The sequence below is a fragment of the Pinus tabuliformis genome, chromosome 9 (genome assembly GCF_031772625.1).
Source record: "Pinus tabuliformis cultivar Carrire ecotype Pingquan chromosome 9, CPIR1, whole genome shotgun sequence".
Classification (NCBI taxonomy): domain Eukaryota; kingdom Viridiplantae; phylum Streptophyta; class Pinopsida; order Pinales; family Pinaceae; genus Pinus; species Pinus tabuliformis.
In genome coordinates this window covers 1,110,629,291-1,110,641,433 of record NC_142307.1, presented here as the reverse complement: position 1 = coordinate 1,110,641,433, position 12,143 = coordinate 1,110,629,291, and positions in this window count along the sequence as shown.

Here is a 12,143-nt window from a genome sequence, read left to right as displayed (position 1 = left end):
GATTATTAACTCCTACCTATTATATAGAATATTATGTGATGCTTATGATCGTACATGAAAGGGTTGTGGTTTGTTAATGTATTGATCATTGTGATGTAGAGTTGGTCTCAACATGTGTATTCTTCTTATGTGTTTTTAGGAGGTTGTTGGATCATGGCTTGATGAAAGTTTTTGGTCAACGATTTTTTTTTAGTTAGTGCATAATTGAAATTTCCTCAACAAATTTTTGATCTATGAATATAACATGTCTATCTCAAAATAAACTCTTATTTATTTATATATGTACTTTTACATTGTTAAATAAAATGAACACAGACAATTTTGATGTATAAAATATGTTCACTCTTTTATTATTTAGATTAAAATTTCAAATTTTTATTTTTAAATATATATAAAGTAAAAAGAGACAAATTAATCTTACATGAATTTCATTCTATCACATGTATCCATAGGTTATTCATCCATAATACCTATAAAAACCCATGAAAAGAGAACTTTATGTTTAGGTATATCATGATCTAGACTACTTTCCTCGTTAATGCTCAAACAAGCCATGTTGGGAGAAATAAGTGGGAAACAATTAGGATAGGCCCAAAATCCATATGGATCCATATGTTTATCAAGCGGGTTCACTTTAACATGTTGATGTCACTTTTAGAGATGGTGTACCAACTACCCTCTACAAAATAGAGATTAAAAATTTAACCACCCATAGGTTTTTTATTGTTTTATCTAGATGGGAAAAGAGACCTACTTTTTTGTTGGCTTGAGAACCCAACCAAGCCATTGGCAAAACAATATTATGCCCAACCCAAAGTCTTCCTTTGTTTGAAGCTACTTTCTCTAGCCCCTTATCACAACCATAGGCTCACCTCCTGCAAGTCCTATTATGAACTTCTCCTAAAACACTTCATTCTTGGGACACCTAGAATTCGTTGACACTCCTCCACACACACTCTTATTCATTCATTTCCATGAATTTTGATATAGTTCTCCCTTGTGATGCCCTGGTAATCTCTGACACTCCTCAATATGCATTGACAATGTTCGACATCTGTTAGGATGCCTTTTCATTTCGTGGAACAGCTTGACACTCCTTATCTATCATGCCCTCATAACTACCCTTACTTTTTTTGGGACATGGGAACCCAACCATGTCCTTCGACTACAAAAACTTTACCAAGATACTGTTACTACAACTAGACTATTCCTTGTTCACCTAAGTGTTGGGAATCACGATTTCCGTTAGACCAAAACCTACAGGCGTTACTCAACGATCGCATCACCAGAGATAAGGATCCACAAGAGGCGGTTAGTCCATGTCGCAAAACACACATGGATCATTGGTTTATCCAATGTCCAACAATATCCCCCCCAATACAATTCGTGTGTGTATCGAACTCGTGACCTATGCTCTAATACCACTTGTTGGAAATCACAATTGTCATTAGACCAAAACCCGTAGGCGTTAGTCAACGATCGCATCGCCAAATATACGTATCCACAAGAGGTGGTTAGTCCATGTCATGAAACAAATGGGGAACATTGTTTTATCCAATGTCCAACATTAAGAACTTCCTCTAACTCATCTTAGGTCACTCTTGTCCAATCTTAAGCCATCCCACTTAACAAGTTATCAAGTTAAGGCTCACGTCTAACCATGGCCATAGAACAACCAAGTAACATAGTTTACATCTTGACATGCCATAACACCTATCATGTCTAATAATACCTTGTTTGTGGCATGTGTTAGCATCTGTTCCATTTATTTGCATGCTTTGACACTCCCTAGCACACCCTAGCAATCCTTGACACACCTTGGCACTCTACCATGTCTTAGCACTGCCTAGCATATAACCTTGTTAATTCCTCCTTAGCACACGTGGAACTCGTTGACACTCCCTATCACACACTTTTATTCATTCATTTCCATGCATTTTTAACTAGTTTTCCCTTATGTTTCTATGGCACCCCTAACACTCCCTAGCATGCATTGGCACATCTTGGCATGTCACCCTGGCACTTTAGGATTCCTTGGTACTACCTAGCATACGTTGTTTCTCCCTCTTTACCACACTTGGAACTCAATGACACTCTCTATCATGCAATCTTATTCGTTCATTTCCATTCATTTTGACCTAGTGCTTCCTTGTGTTTCTCTGAAACTCCCTAACACTCTTTGGAACACATTGGCGCACCCTGGCACATCTTGGCATGCCTTAGTAGTTGGCATGTCTTAGCATGCCTAACATGCCTTTTAACTATCTAGCATGTGTTAGCACTTCCTGGGATTCCCTAGCACACCTTCGCACTCCCTAGCTATCATTCCCTTATAGATAGACTTACCTTTTTCCATGACTTGTAAATCCAACCAAATCATTGACAAAACAATTTTGTGCCCAACCCAAAGCCTCCCTTTTCTCGAAACTACTTTGTCTAGCTCCTTGTTGCAACCACAGACTAGCTTCTTGTCATTCCTATTTTAAACTTCTCTTAGGACACTCAATCCTTGACACACTTAGAACTCATTGACACTCCCTATAACACACTCTTATTCATTCATTTCTATGAATTTTGACATAGTGCTCCCTTGTGTTGTGCTAACACTCCCTAACATGCACTGATAGTCTCTGGCACACCTTCTCACTCCCTGACATGCCCTATCCACTCCATAGCATGCCCTATAACTCACTGACACATATTGGCTCTTCGCATTTGGTGGAACCTAACAATTCTTAGCATGCATTGGGATTCCCTAGAATGCCTTAGCATGGTTTAAGATAAAATTTATTTGAGATCAATTATTCACAATTAAGACAAAAGTAATAGAGGATGTTTGGCACTTAATACACACTAACACTTGGCCCTTGGCATGTATTAAAACTAGTGTTGGTATGCCTAGCATGCCCCTCTTGAAAAGCTAAGGGCCCCACTTATTAACCCTCTTATGTGTTCATTTCTTTGAATTTTAACTTGATGTTCCCTTTTATTTCCTTGACACTCCTTGACACACATTCACATACCCCAACACCTAGCACATCTTGTCATGACTTAGCACATGGCATGTCTTTGCATGCCCGGCATGCCTTGGAACTATCTGACACATGTTAGCAGGCCCTGACACTTCTTGACATGCCCTAGCATGCCTTGGCACTGCCTAACATGCCTTGTCACTCCCTCCTTGGCACGCCTAGCACTCGCTGACACTCCTCGACACACCCTCTTATTCATTCAATTCCATTCATTTTGACTTGATGATTTATGTTTCATGGGGTGCATCTCTAGAAAGAGTTACTTTGATAGAATACAAAAATGATCACACCATTACTGACATAAATAATTGTGAGATTTTACTTAAATGAAATTAGGAAACTACACAAGCGATTTTAAGAATGACATTTTTAGGGTTTGTTTTATGGTGTGGGAATCGTAAGAAGTGAGTGGTTAATATTGTGATTTTCTTTCTCATTAAAGTGCTTATCCTTATGAGAGACTCGTCTTGAGAAAATGAAACCCTCGTCAAGGTTACCCTCCAATTCCTAATCTTCTCAAAATAAAGGCCAACTTACACAGTGAGGGAAGGCATGTTAGTCTGTGGTGTGCTGAGTGACTATGCGAGAGTGTTAATGTACTATGAGAGGGAAGGAACCATTTACTTTGTGTCCTCTAAGGATGATATGTCTTAGGAGTGTGCAATGGGACCATAGGGCCACTAGAAATATTGTGTAAGATATAGCCCAACATAATCAATGCCTTGAGATAACTCTTTGTAGAGGGAACAAAATAAATTATATTGGTGAGTCCACCAAAAAATATTTACAAGAGTGACGCCATGGTGATCAATGCCACACATGGAGTCTTTTGAGCTAGGCATTTCTTTTTCTAAAAATGTTTTTGGAGTGTCACTGAATTGGTGGAATTTTCAAATTCATGACATTGTAAATTATTTAGGAACTTTGTTGCTTTTGTTATAGAGGCTAAGGTTTGCAAGGAGAATAAGGGGTTTGTAGGGTCTTATTGGAAAAGAAGCATCAATTTAGAGCTCTTTGATATACCAGAGAGTTTCTAATAATAATATTTGGTCAAATATTCCATGGCACTAACTAAGAAGGACAAATAGTACCCTTAGTTGCACTACTCAATTTCTTGGTATGCAATATTGATCTCCTCAAATGTTTTTCTTGATGTATTATAATAAGATGGTTGATAGGATTATGTTATGCAAATTTCAAGTGTTCTTCAGGGTCTTCCACTATCCTTAAGGACATGCGGAAGATAATTCTATATATAAGTGTTGTTTGATGGAATACTACTTCAAGGCACACCAACAAAGGTTAAAAAGGTGTCCAACCAAGTGATGCCAACAAGATGGATGATATGATTATTTTATGTTGGTTTTATGTTGGATAAGATTAAATATTACTAGTGTAGCACTCCAAATTATGGATATATTTGAAATCAAAATGGAATAAAAGAGAAAATAAACAAACCATCCACAAAATTGAATAGAATATATTACTTGGGAAACCTAATACGAGGGAAAGCCTAGTTAGAAAGTGAGGAATATGCTCTAGTCTCTCTTTTACAATTATGAAATATAAGTACAAAGAAAGGGGCACTCACTGTGGAGTGGGCATGGACATTGGGACATGAAAAGGTTACTACAAAAATCTTCTACCTCCTATGTTATGCTTGATATCCCATTATTTGATGACATGCTCAACTATGGAATAATAATAATGCCAAAAGAATGGAGTCCCTTCCTTTCCTAGTAACCTACTGTGACACAACTTGTAGTCATTCAAATCAATATTAGTGTTTTTTTTATGCTTCAACCCTCAAATAGTGTCTATATTTTGGAACTGGGGTTGACATGGCATCCACTCAGTGCCATGGTGGTCAATAAGGTAGGCCAACTTGCGAGAGGTGTAACTTTCACATACGAATTTTGTTTGGGGTGATTTTCACACAGTTGGAAAGATTCTAGTGTCTCGAGTAACATCAAAGGGATGGAGATATGTAAGAAAAAAGAGCTCCCAATTGAATCTACAAGACCCCAAATCACTAATGTGGAACCTGACTCTAAAGTGGGCCCTATAAGCCAATTTCTCCATTTTTTTCCACCTACAAAGTATCAAGATATATAACAAAATATATCATGATCCATTCTGGATTATGAATTCCATGGTACATAGGAAGAGTTTGAAATATTTGACACTATAGACAATGGAGTTAGAAGGATTTTAAGCAACAACCCTCTTATTCTCCTTCTCCATAAATTACATTAATAATATCTATATCAACCAATTTTTTAATGTTTAACAACTCTACCTTATATCTTATTTGTCCAATAATAAGTGCTATAAATGTTAATGATGTTGTTCCTCATATAATTGGGGTTCCCAATCATTACTTGGATTATTCCTAAAACAATTTAATCCACTAGTTGTTAGATGTATGTCTTACACTAACATGCCAACTCAATTTCGTGCCTTACCCCTTCGATTAGACTCCAATAGTAAGCAAAGGATCATGTCTTGAGAGTCTTCAATGCCTAAAAAAATGCCTGACACAATACTCAATAATTTGTTAGGAAGGTAGTTGTGTTTGTGTCCCCTCCTTTAACAAATATGTCCACTGACCATGTGACATGACCTATTATCACCACATTAAGAAAAGTTTGTCTAGGTGGTGAAAGAGCCAAGGGGCTCTTTACTCGTGTTGCAAGGGGAAACACCCTATAATTATAGAAGTCTCCATAAATACTCCCCTTTTATCTAAATCCTTTGCACTTGCATTATAATCTACAAAATTAGGTTCATACAGATCAATGTGCTATCATACCACGAGAAAGTTTATGAATGCTCTTTATTATAAAATAAGATTTCATTTCATTTCATTCACAAAACACAAAACACTTTAGCATGAACAACAATACAAGAAGAATGAAACTCTGTGGCCTAAGTAATATGTTTTCCTAACAATATTTCATTCCATCTAATATCGGCAAGGGTAACTGGCAACACAAAGACTTTTCCCAAGCCCATGTAGATTTGGCCAAGGGACAAAACTAGAACACATGTTTTAGGGTTTTAACTCATCTACAATGGAAACACCATGAGTTCCAAACTCTCAAGTATATTAATATTCTATTTACAAGTATATCCCCATCATTAACGATCATACAAAAAGGACTCTCTATGGCCTTACCATCGACTTTCATAGGGTTCACCAAAGGGAGACCTAGGTTTTTTCTTTGGACATAATAGTTTTTTCAAATAACCCTCAAGGATAAGGTTAAAATTAAGCCACATGAAATACATATTAGGTTCATGTTTCATGAACATTATAAAACTACCCCATTTTCAATCTCACCACCAATATTTAGGTGATTGAATTATTAACATAAAAATGAGATCAATTGAATCAATTTATGAACTTGTTCAAGATAATATGCCAAACACTTAGATGCTAATTTAGGTACACACTAACATTTATTTGAAAATAACAATAGCCAATGATTGGTTTGTAAAAGATTTTAGTGGAAATCAAATGATATTGGTTTATTCAAGATAAAGGGAAAGTCTTGGTGTCAATTGATTCCTTCAAAATTCTAGTGGAAGTCTTAACATTGGATATTGTTTAGCTATTATCAAAATTCCAATAAGATTTTCACCAAAATTTCAACCGGGTTTTGAGTCTCTTAATTAAATAAAAAATTAACCTTAAACCATACTAAGTAACTGAAAAATATGTCATATACTAGGTAAATGAAAAGTATGTCATACTTCGAAGAGGGTGAACTTTTTGAATTTGTATGAAATAATATTTATTTCGGATAAAAAGTTAATAAAATGCATAATCTTCTTCCATATTTTTTAATTAAAACTTAATTAAATTTAGTTATACATTATTGAATGAATTTTGTCTTTTTAGGTTTTAATAGGGGATTCATTATTTAGGCAACATGGTTTCAGCTAACCCAACCTAAAAGGCCACATGAAAACCCAAGTGATCGAGGGCAAAGATAATTTCCTTAGCTAAAAACTTAAATCCTCATACTTAATTCAGTCGTTCTAAAGTTCATTTCTGAACAAAATCATGTCCTGCAAAAATGTCAACAAAGGTTCCTCCTAAAGCTTGGCATGATCAAGCGAAGACTTAGCATCATCATCTTCAATAATCCCTTGATTTTCATCTTAAGCTTCCTTACAGTGCTCTCAAAGTACCCTGCATGCCCTTGAACATGCCCTCCTTTTCCCTGCCCTCAGTCATGACTGCCTTCTCCTCATCTTGGCCACCTATTTCTTCTGGCTTCATCTATGATATTATCATCGAGCTACCAGGCATCAGGAGCACACAGAATCCTATCACAGTGAACGTAAAACTAGTGGTATTTCTCTCCGAAAGAGTGAACAGGAAATATATTATTGTTGGGGTTTATGTTCCTTCTCGGTGATATGGGGATAATTTTGCTAGACTTGGCCCTGGACAAACATAGAGCAAGAACGTTAAGGTCTCTTTCGCAGTGGCAGGGGTTTCTTCTGTTGCGATCATCATCATTTATATCATTAGTATGATATTCGTTCACATCAAAATTCTATTTCATTTGAGTTAATCTAGATTTTCAATAGCATATCTAGATGTTTTAGGTCCACTGTTATTTTAGTAAAACATTTGTACTATTATTTTGATTTTATGTTCAAGACTATGAGGCCTCTTCATCCCTCACCATGTTCTTATTCATTGGTCGACCTTCCTCTATTATGTAGGTTTTATTATGAGACTGGGGAATTATAACAATCGAGAAGTGTTGGGGAATGATAAGCTTAAATAATTGATTAATTTATCATTTCATTCAAATTTCCTGTAGAGATCTACCAACACCACCTTGACCTCGAGTGTCTGATTCTCCATTTTGTCATCTGTTGCTTGTCCCTTCCATATGTCGTCACATTGTATGTTTTCACCCCCTATATGTTGTTGTTGTTGTTCTTTGCAATATGTAGCACCGATCGTGCACTTATGTTCCTCCTCTGAATTTTTCATAACCTCTTCTTTCTTGGGTTGCATTGTTGATGATTCAGGAGTACCACTCTTTGGGTTAGCGTGGAAGTGAGAATCCCTTTCAGGGATATGCTCATGATTTTTCTACAATTATGGCATTGACTGTCTCTTTCAGCTAAAACACTAGATGATATACAACCTTCCTTGACTCCCGCAAAAATGACTTCACACCCTACATAGAAAGAAGAGAATATATTATTTAGTTAAACATAATGGTAAATCTCATGTAATAATTAAGGTTTCATGCCCCATTATTAAAGGCAAAGGCAGTCAAAATAAATAACTGAATTGCATCGAGTCTGAGCAGCAGAGACATGATCTAGGAATTATAATGATTGAGATATTCTCTTAGTTTCTCTAACTCTGTTCAGAGTTTCCTTTTTTGGGCAAAGTCCCACCTACAAGATATATAAATGCAAATTTGAGTTTTATTAAGTTCAACTGAACTTTTATCCTTTACATGAGCATGGTTTTAAAATATTTATGAGATCTTGTCATACCTAAAATCCCATAGATATCTCGCCAAGATGGTAGATACAATTTGGAAGGTCCTTTTTGAAGTATCATGATATGGCCCTCGCCTACATGCTCTAAAGACGGCATTGGAAATATGGATATTTATGGAATCCTGAAGGTCCTTTTTAAAGTATCATGATATGGCCCTCGCCTACATGCTCTAAATATGGCATTGGAAATATGGATATTTCTTGTAGCCCATGTCACTTGATCAGATAGTGTCCAATATCCAGAAAACATACTACCCAAATAAAGCAAAAGTAAGCTGAAAAAGGTTGCCTTCATCCATCCTCCAGAAACTGATAATTTATATGACAAAAAAGAGTAACAGAGGACTGAGAACTCTGCCAAATGCTGACAAGCATGTTGCATCAATATGATAACTAGATTGCATATAAATGATGAAGTGATACCAAGGGTGTCAATGGGTGAGCGGACAACCATCCTAACAAGTTTCTACAAAAATCGACTTATTGATTGCAGAAAAATATAACTCAAAATCCTTGACCATGTATTAAGTTTATGATTGCATGTGTTGAACATAAACTGAAATTTCATAGATTTCCTCCAATGCATGAAAGTCTGCTAAGGAGATTTGAGTTCACATGAGAATGGGAGGCTATCAAAAACATGTACATTGTAGCCCCATGACAGATACAATGACCCCTACCACAATCTATCATAGCAGATAGTTTGTTGAAGAGTCCTACTAGAATCAGCCTTCACTGCCTCAAAGTGATGTCCAAAAGCCTTTGTTTGATTCATATGAGGGAATATGGGTGCCATTGCATCTAAATGATGAAGTGATACCAACAGTGTTAGTGGATGAGAAGACAACCAGCCTAACAAGTTTCCATGAAAATTAACCTAATGATTGTAAAAAAAGACAAATATAAGTCAAAATGCTTGACCATGTATTAAGTTTCTGATTGCATAAACTGTCACATGGTTAATTTTTCTCACTTATAACTTCTCACTTATGTGCTCAGATGTGTTGGATGGGCTTTCCTCCTTCGGAAGGTTTCTTCGTCTATGTCAACTCCAAACTCAAAGATATATACGGTTATTTTGATCTTATGTATTTTTTTCAACCTAAAGAAACCGAATATATTTTATTGATATGAAAAGTTAGTTACATTCCGTAGATAAGTGTAACTTAGGTGTTTAAGAGCTTGTTCAAGAAATGAATGATGCTTCTCCAACTGGCAGAGTTCGAATAAGGAGATGTTAGCCCTTGTTCTCTTCATGTCCTTAGCCATATTATAATTGATACCCAGTGGGAGCTCAAGACTAGAAGCTTTATTCTGCGTGATCATCTTTGGTGCAGGAGTGGGGCTTGACGGGTTTGGCCAAAAGTGAATGTTATTTTTATTGCTTTAAAGGACCCATTTGCATAAGCTTGTACTACTCCCTAGTTAGAACAACATCAAAATTCTCAAGGGATGGCATCTTATAAGAAGTTTTGAGTGCAGTCTTGGTAGCGTGGAAGGTAGAAATGAAAACAAAGTAATCAGGTTCAAGTTCGGCAAGAATGGATAGAACCAATTGGTTTTCCTCCTTGTCAATCCCACATAGCTTAAATTATAGCCTTAGATACTTTAACATGGTGAGAAAGTCCTATATAGTGTTAAATATACTCGGGGTCAAGTTGATGAGATCATTCTTTGGATGGTGACCTTAGCTAATTATCGTATAAGTGCGTCTGAGCCCTGACCTATTCTTCATCGACCCAAGTGGGTGTGAACTTTTTTATTTGCCTTGATCGACCAACCAAAGTAAGTATGAGATTTCCTGCCCATAATGAAAGGTATTGTTTTATGTTTTCCTTGCTTCCATGCATGGGTCCTGTCTTCCTGCTTGTTATGACAGGTCTCATTTGAATGATGGAAGATTCATTGTCCCCAGCCTTCAGGGCCAACCTCCCAGCTTCTATGAAACAAGCAACTACATCCTTTACATAATTATTTGCTTGTTTCACTGTCAAATGTTTCCCAAACTCAAAATAGTTTCTGAGTATGTCATCCCTAATCAACTATGCAACAAGTATAACAAGATCCTCCTAAAACTATGAACTCTCCTTGTCTTCATTTGTTACAGTAGGCCTCAATTACTATTGGATCCAGATGCGGAAGTGTTTCTGCACAAAGTGGTTGTTATTGTTAGCACTTACATGGTATATATTAGGGTAATCCAACAAATTTCTCCAAGAACCAAAGAAAGGAATCAATCCTGCCACCAACATTCTCAAATGAGGAAATGCTAAGGACACAGAGACATTTTCTGATGCACAAAAAATACTTTCACAAGGGGAGAATACGTGGCCAATTCCTGATGGCCCCTAAAAGCCCTAGTTGCCAAATCACAGGCATCAAACATTTTCTGATACAGAAAATTTATTGTAACATGGGGAGAATAAGTGAAATCCAAAACATGATGGCCCCTAGGAGCCCTATTTTGCAAGTCATAGCCATCAGGTTCTACATGCACAAATTCATTCACCCTGAACAATTAGCAAGTGAATGTATTTTGAACCTGGTAAAAATTCCTATTATTTGCATGGTAAGAAGTTCCAAACTTTGAACACAATGCTTTCTTTGCCACTAATACAAATTTTGCATTATTCATGATGATCTTTGATGCGCAAATCAAATCATCACTGTACATGTGCATATTATGCATGTTTCTGAGTGAATAAGTATGCAAAAAGAGATTTCACAAATAAGTTTGTATTAAAGTTTGAGAAGCATGCAGAACTAAATGTACAACTTGCAGGAAATTACATCTACAATATGTAAACCATAAGATTAGTTGCAAAGAATTGAAAACGTATGTTATTGTGCATAGGCAAATTTGATAGGAATAAAAACAAATCTTAAATCCCAACTATTTCAAGTAGGATCAACGGAAAAGCATCCATTCATGAAGAGTCTTTGGAAATACCCTTAACATATAGCTTGAGCATATGTCCAGATAGTCCTTGTTAATAATGCGTTGTTAGAAAGTAATTGTAATCAAATAAGAACTATGAAAATTGTATTTTCACTGACACTTTCTTTGGAAAGACTTCTAACATATAGCTTGACTATATGCCCAACCAAATCTCATCCAAAGTTGATTAACTAGGAAAGCATTGACAAATTTAAAATATTACATGAGCCAATAAATGGAAGCATGTCATATAATAATTTCCATAAAAGAAAGGTTGTCAAAATCAATTTGACAACATGAAATGGAAGGAACATTTATTCAGGCATAAGAAATGTAATCGATGCATCCTTGGCTTAGCAGTATTAACAGTACTAGTCAAGAAGCTATGAAGATTTACGTATGATTCCTTCCCATAATGAGAGGTCCTTTTTGTGTTTTCCTTGCTTCCATGCATGGGTTAGGTACCAGTCAATTGTTGAAGTAGGTGGGACAACAAATGAATGACAAACAATGGTTTGTTTAGCTTATTCTTATAACATTCATTGTACATTATAATGTGTCTATTGTGAAGTATTGTTCTTTTGGATCCAGATGTCTTATTCACTATAGATCAATTTTGCTAAACAAAAAAA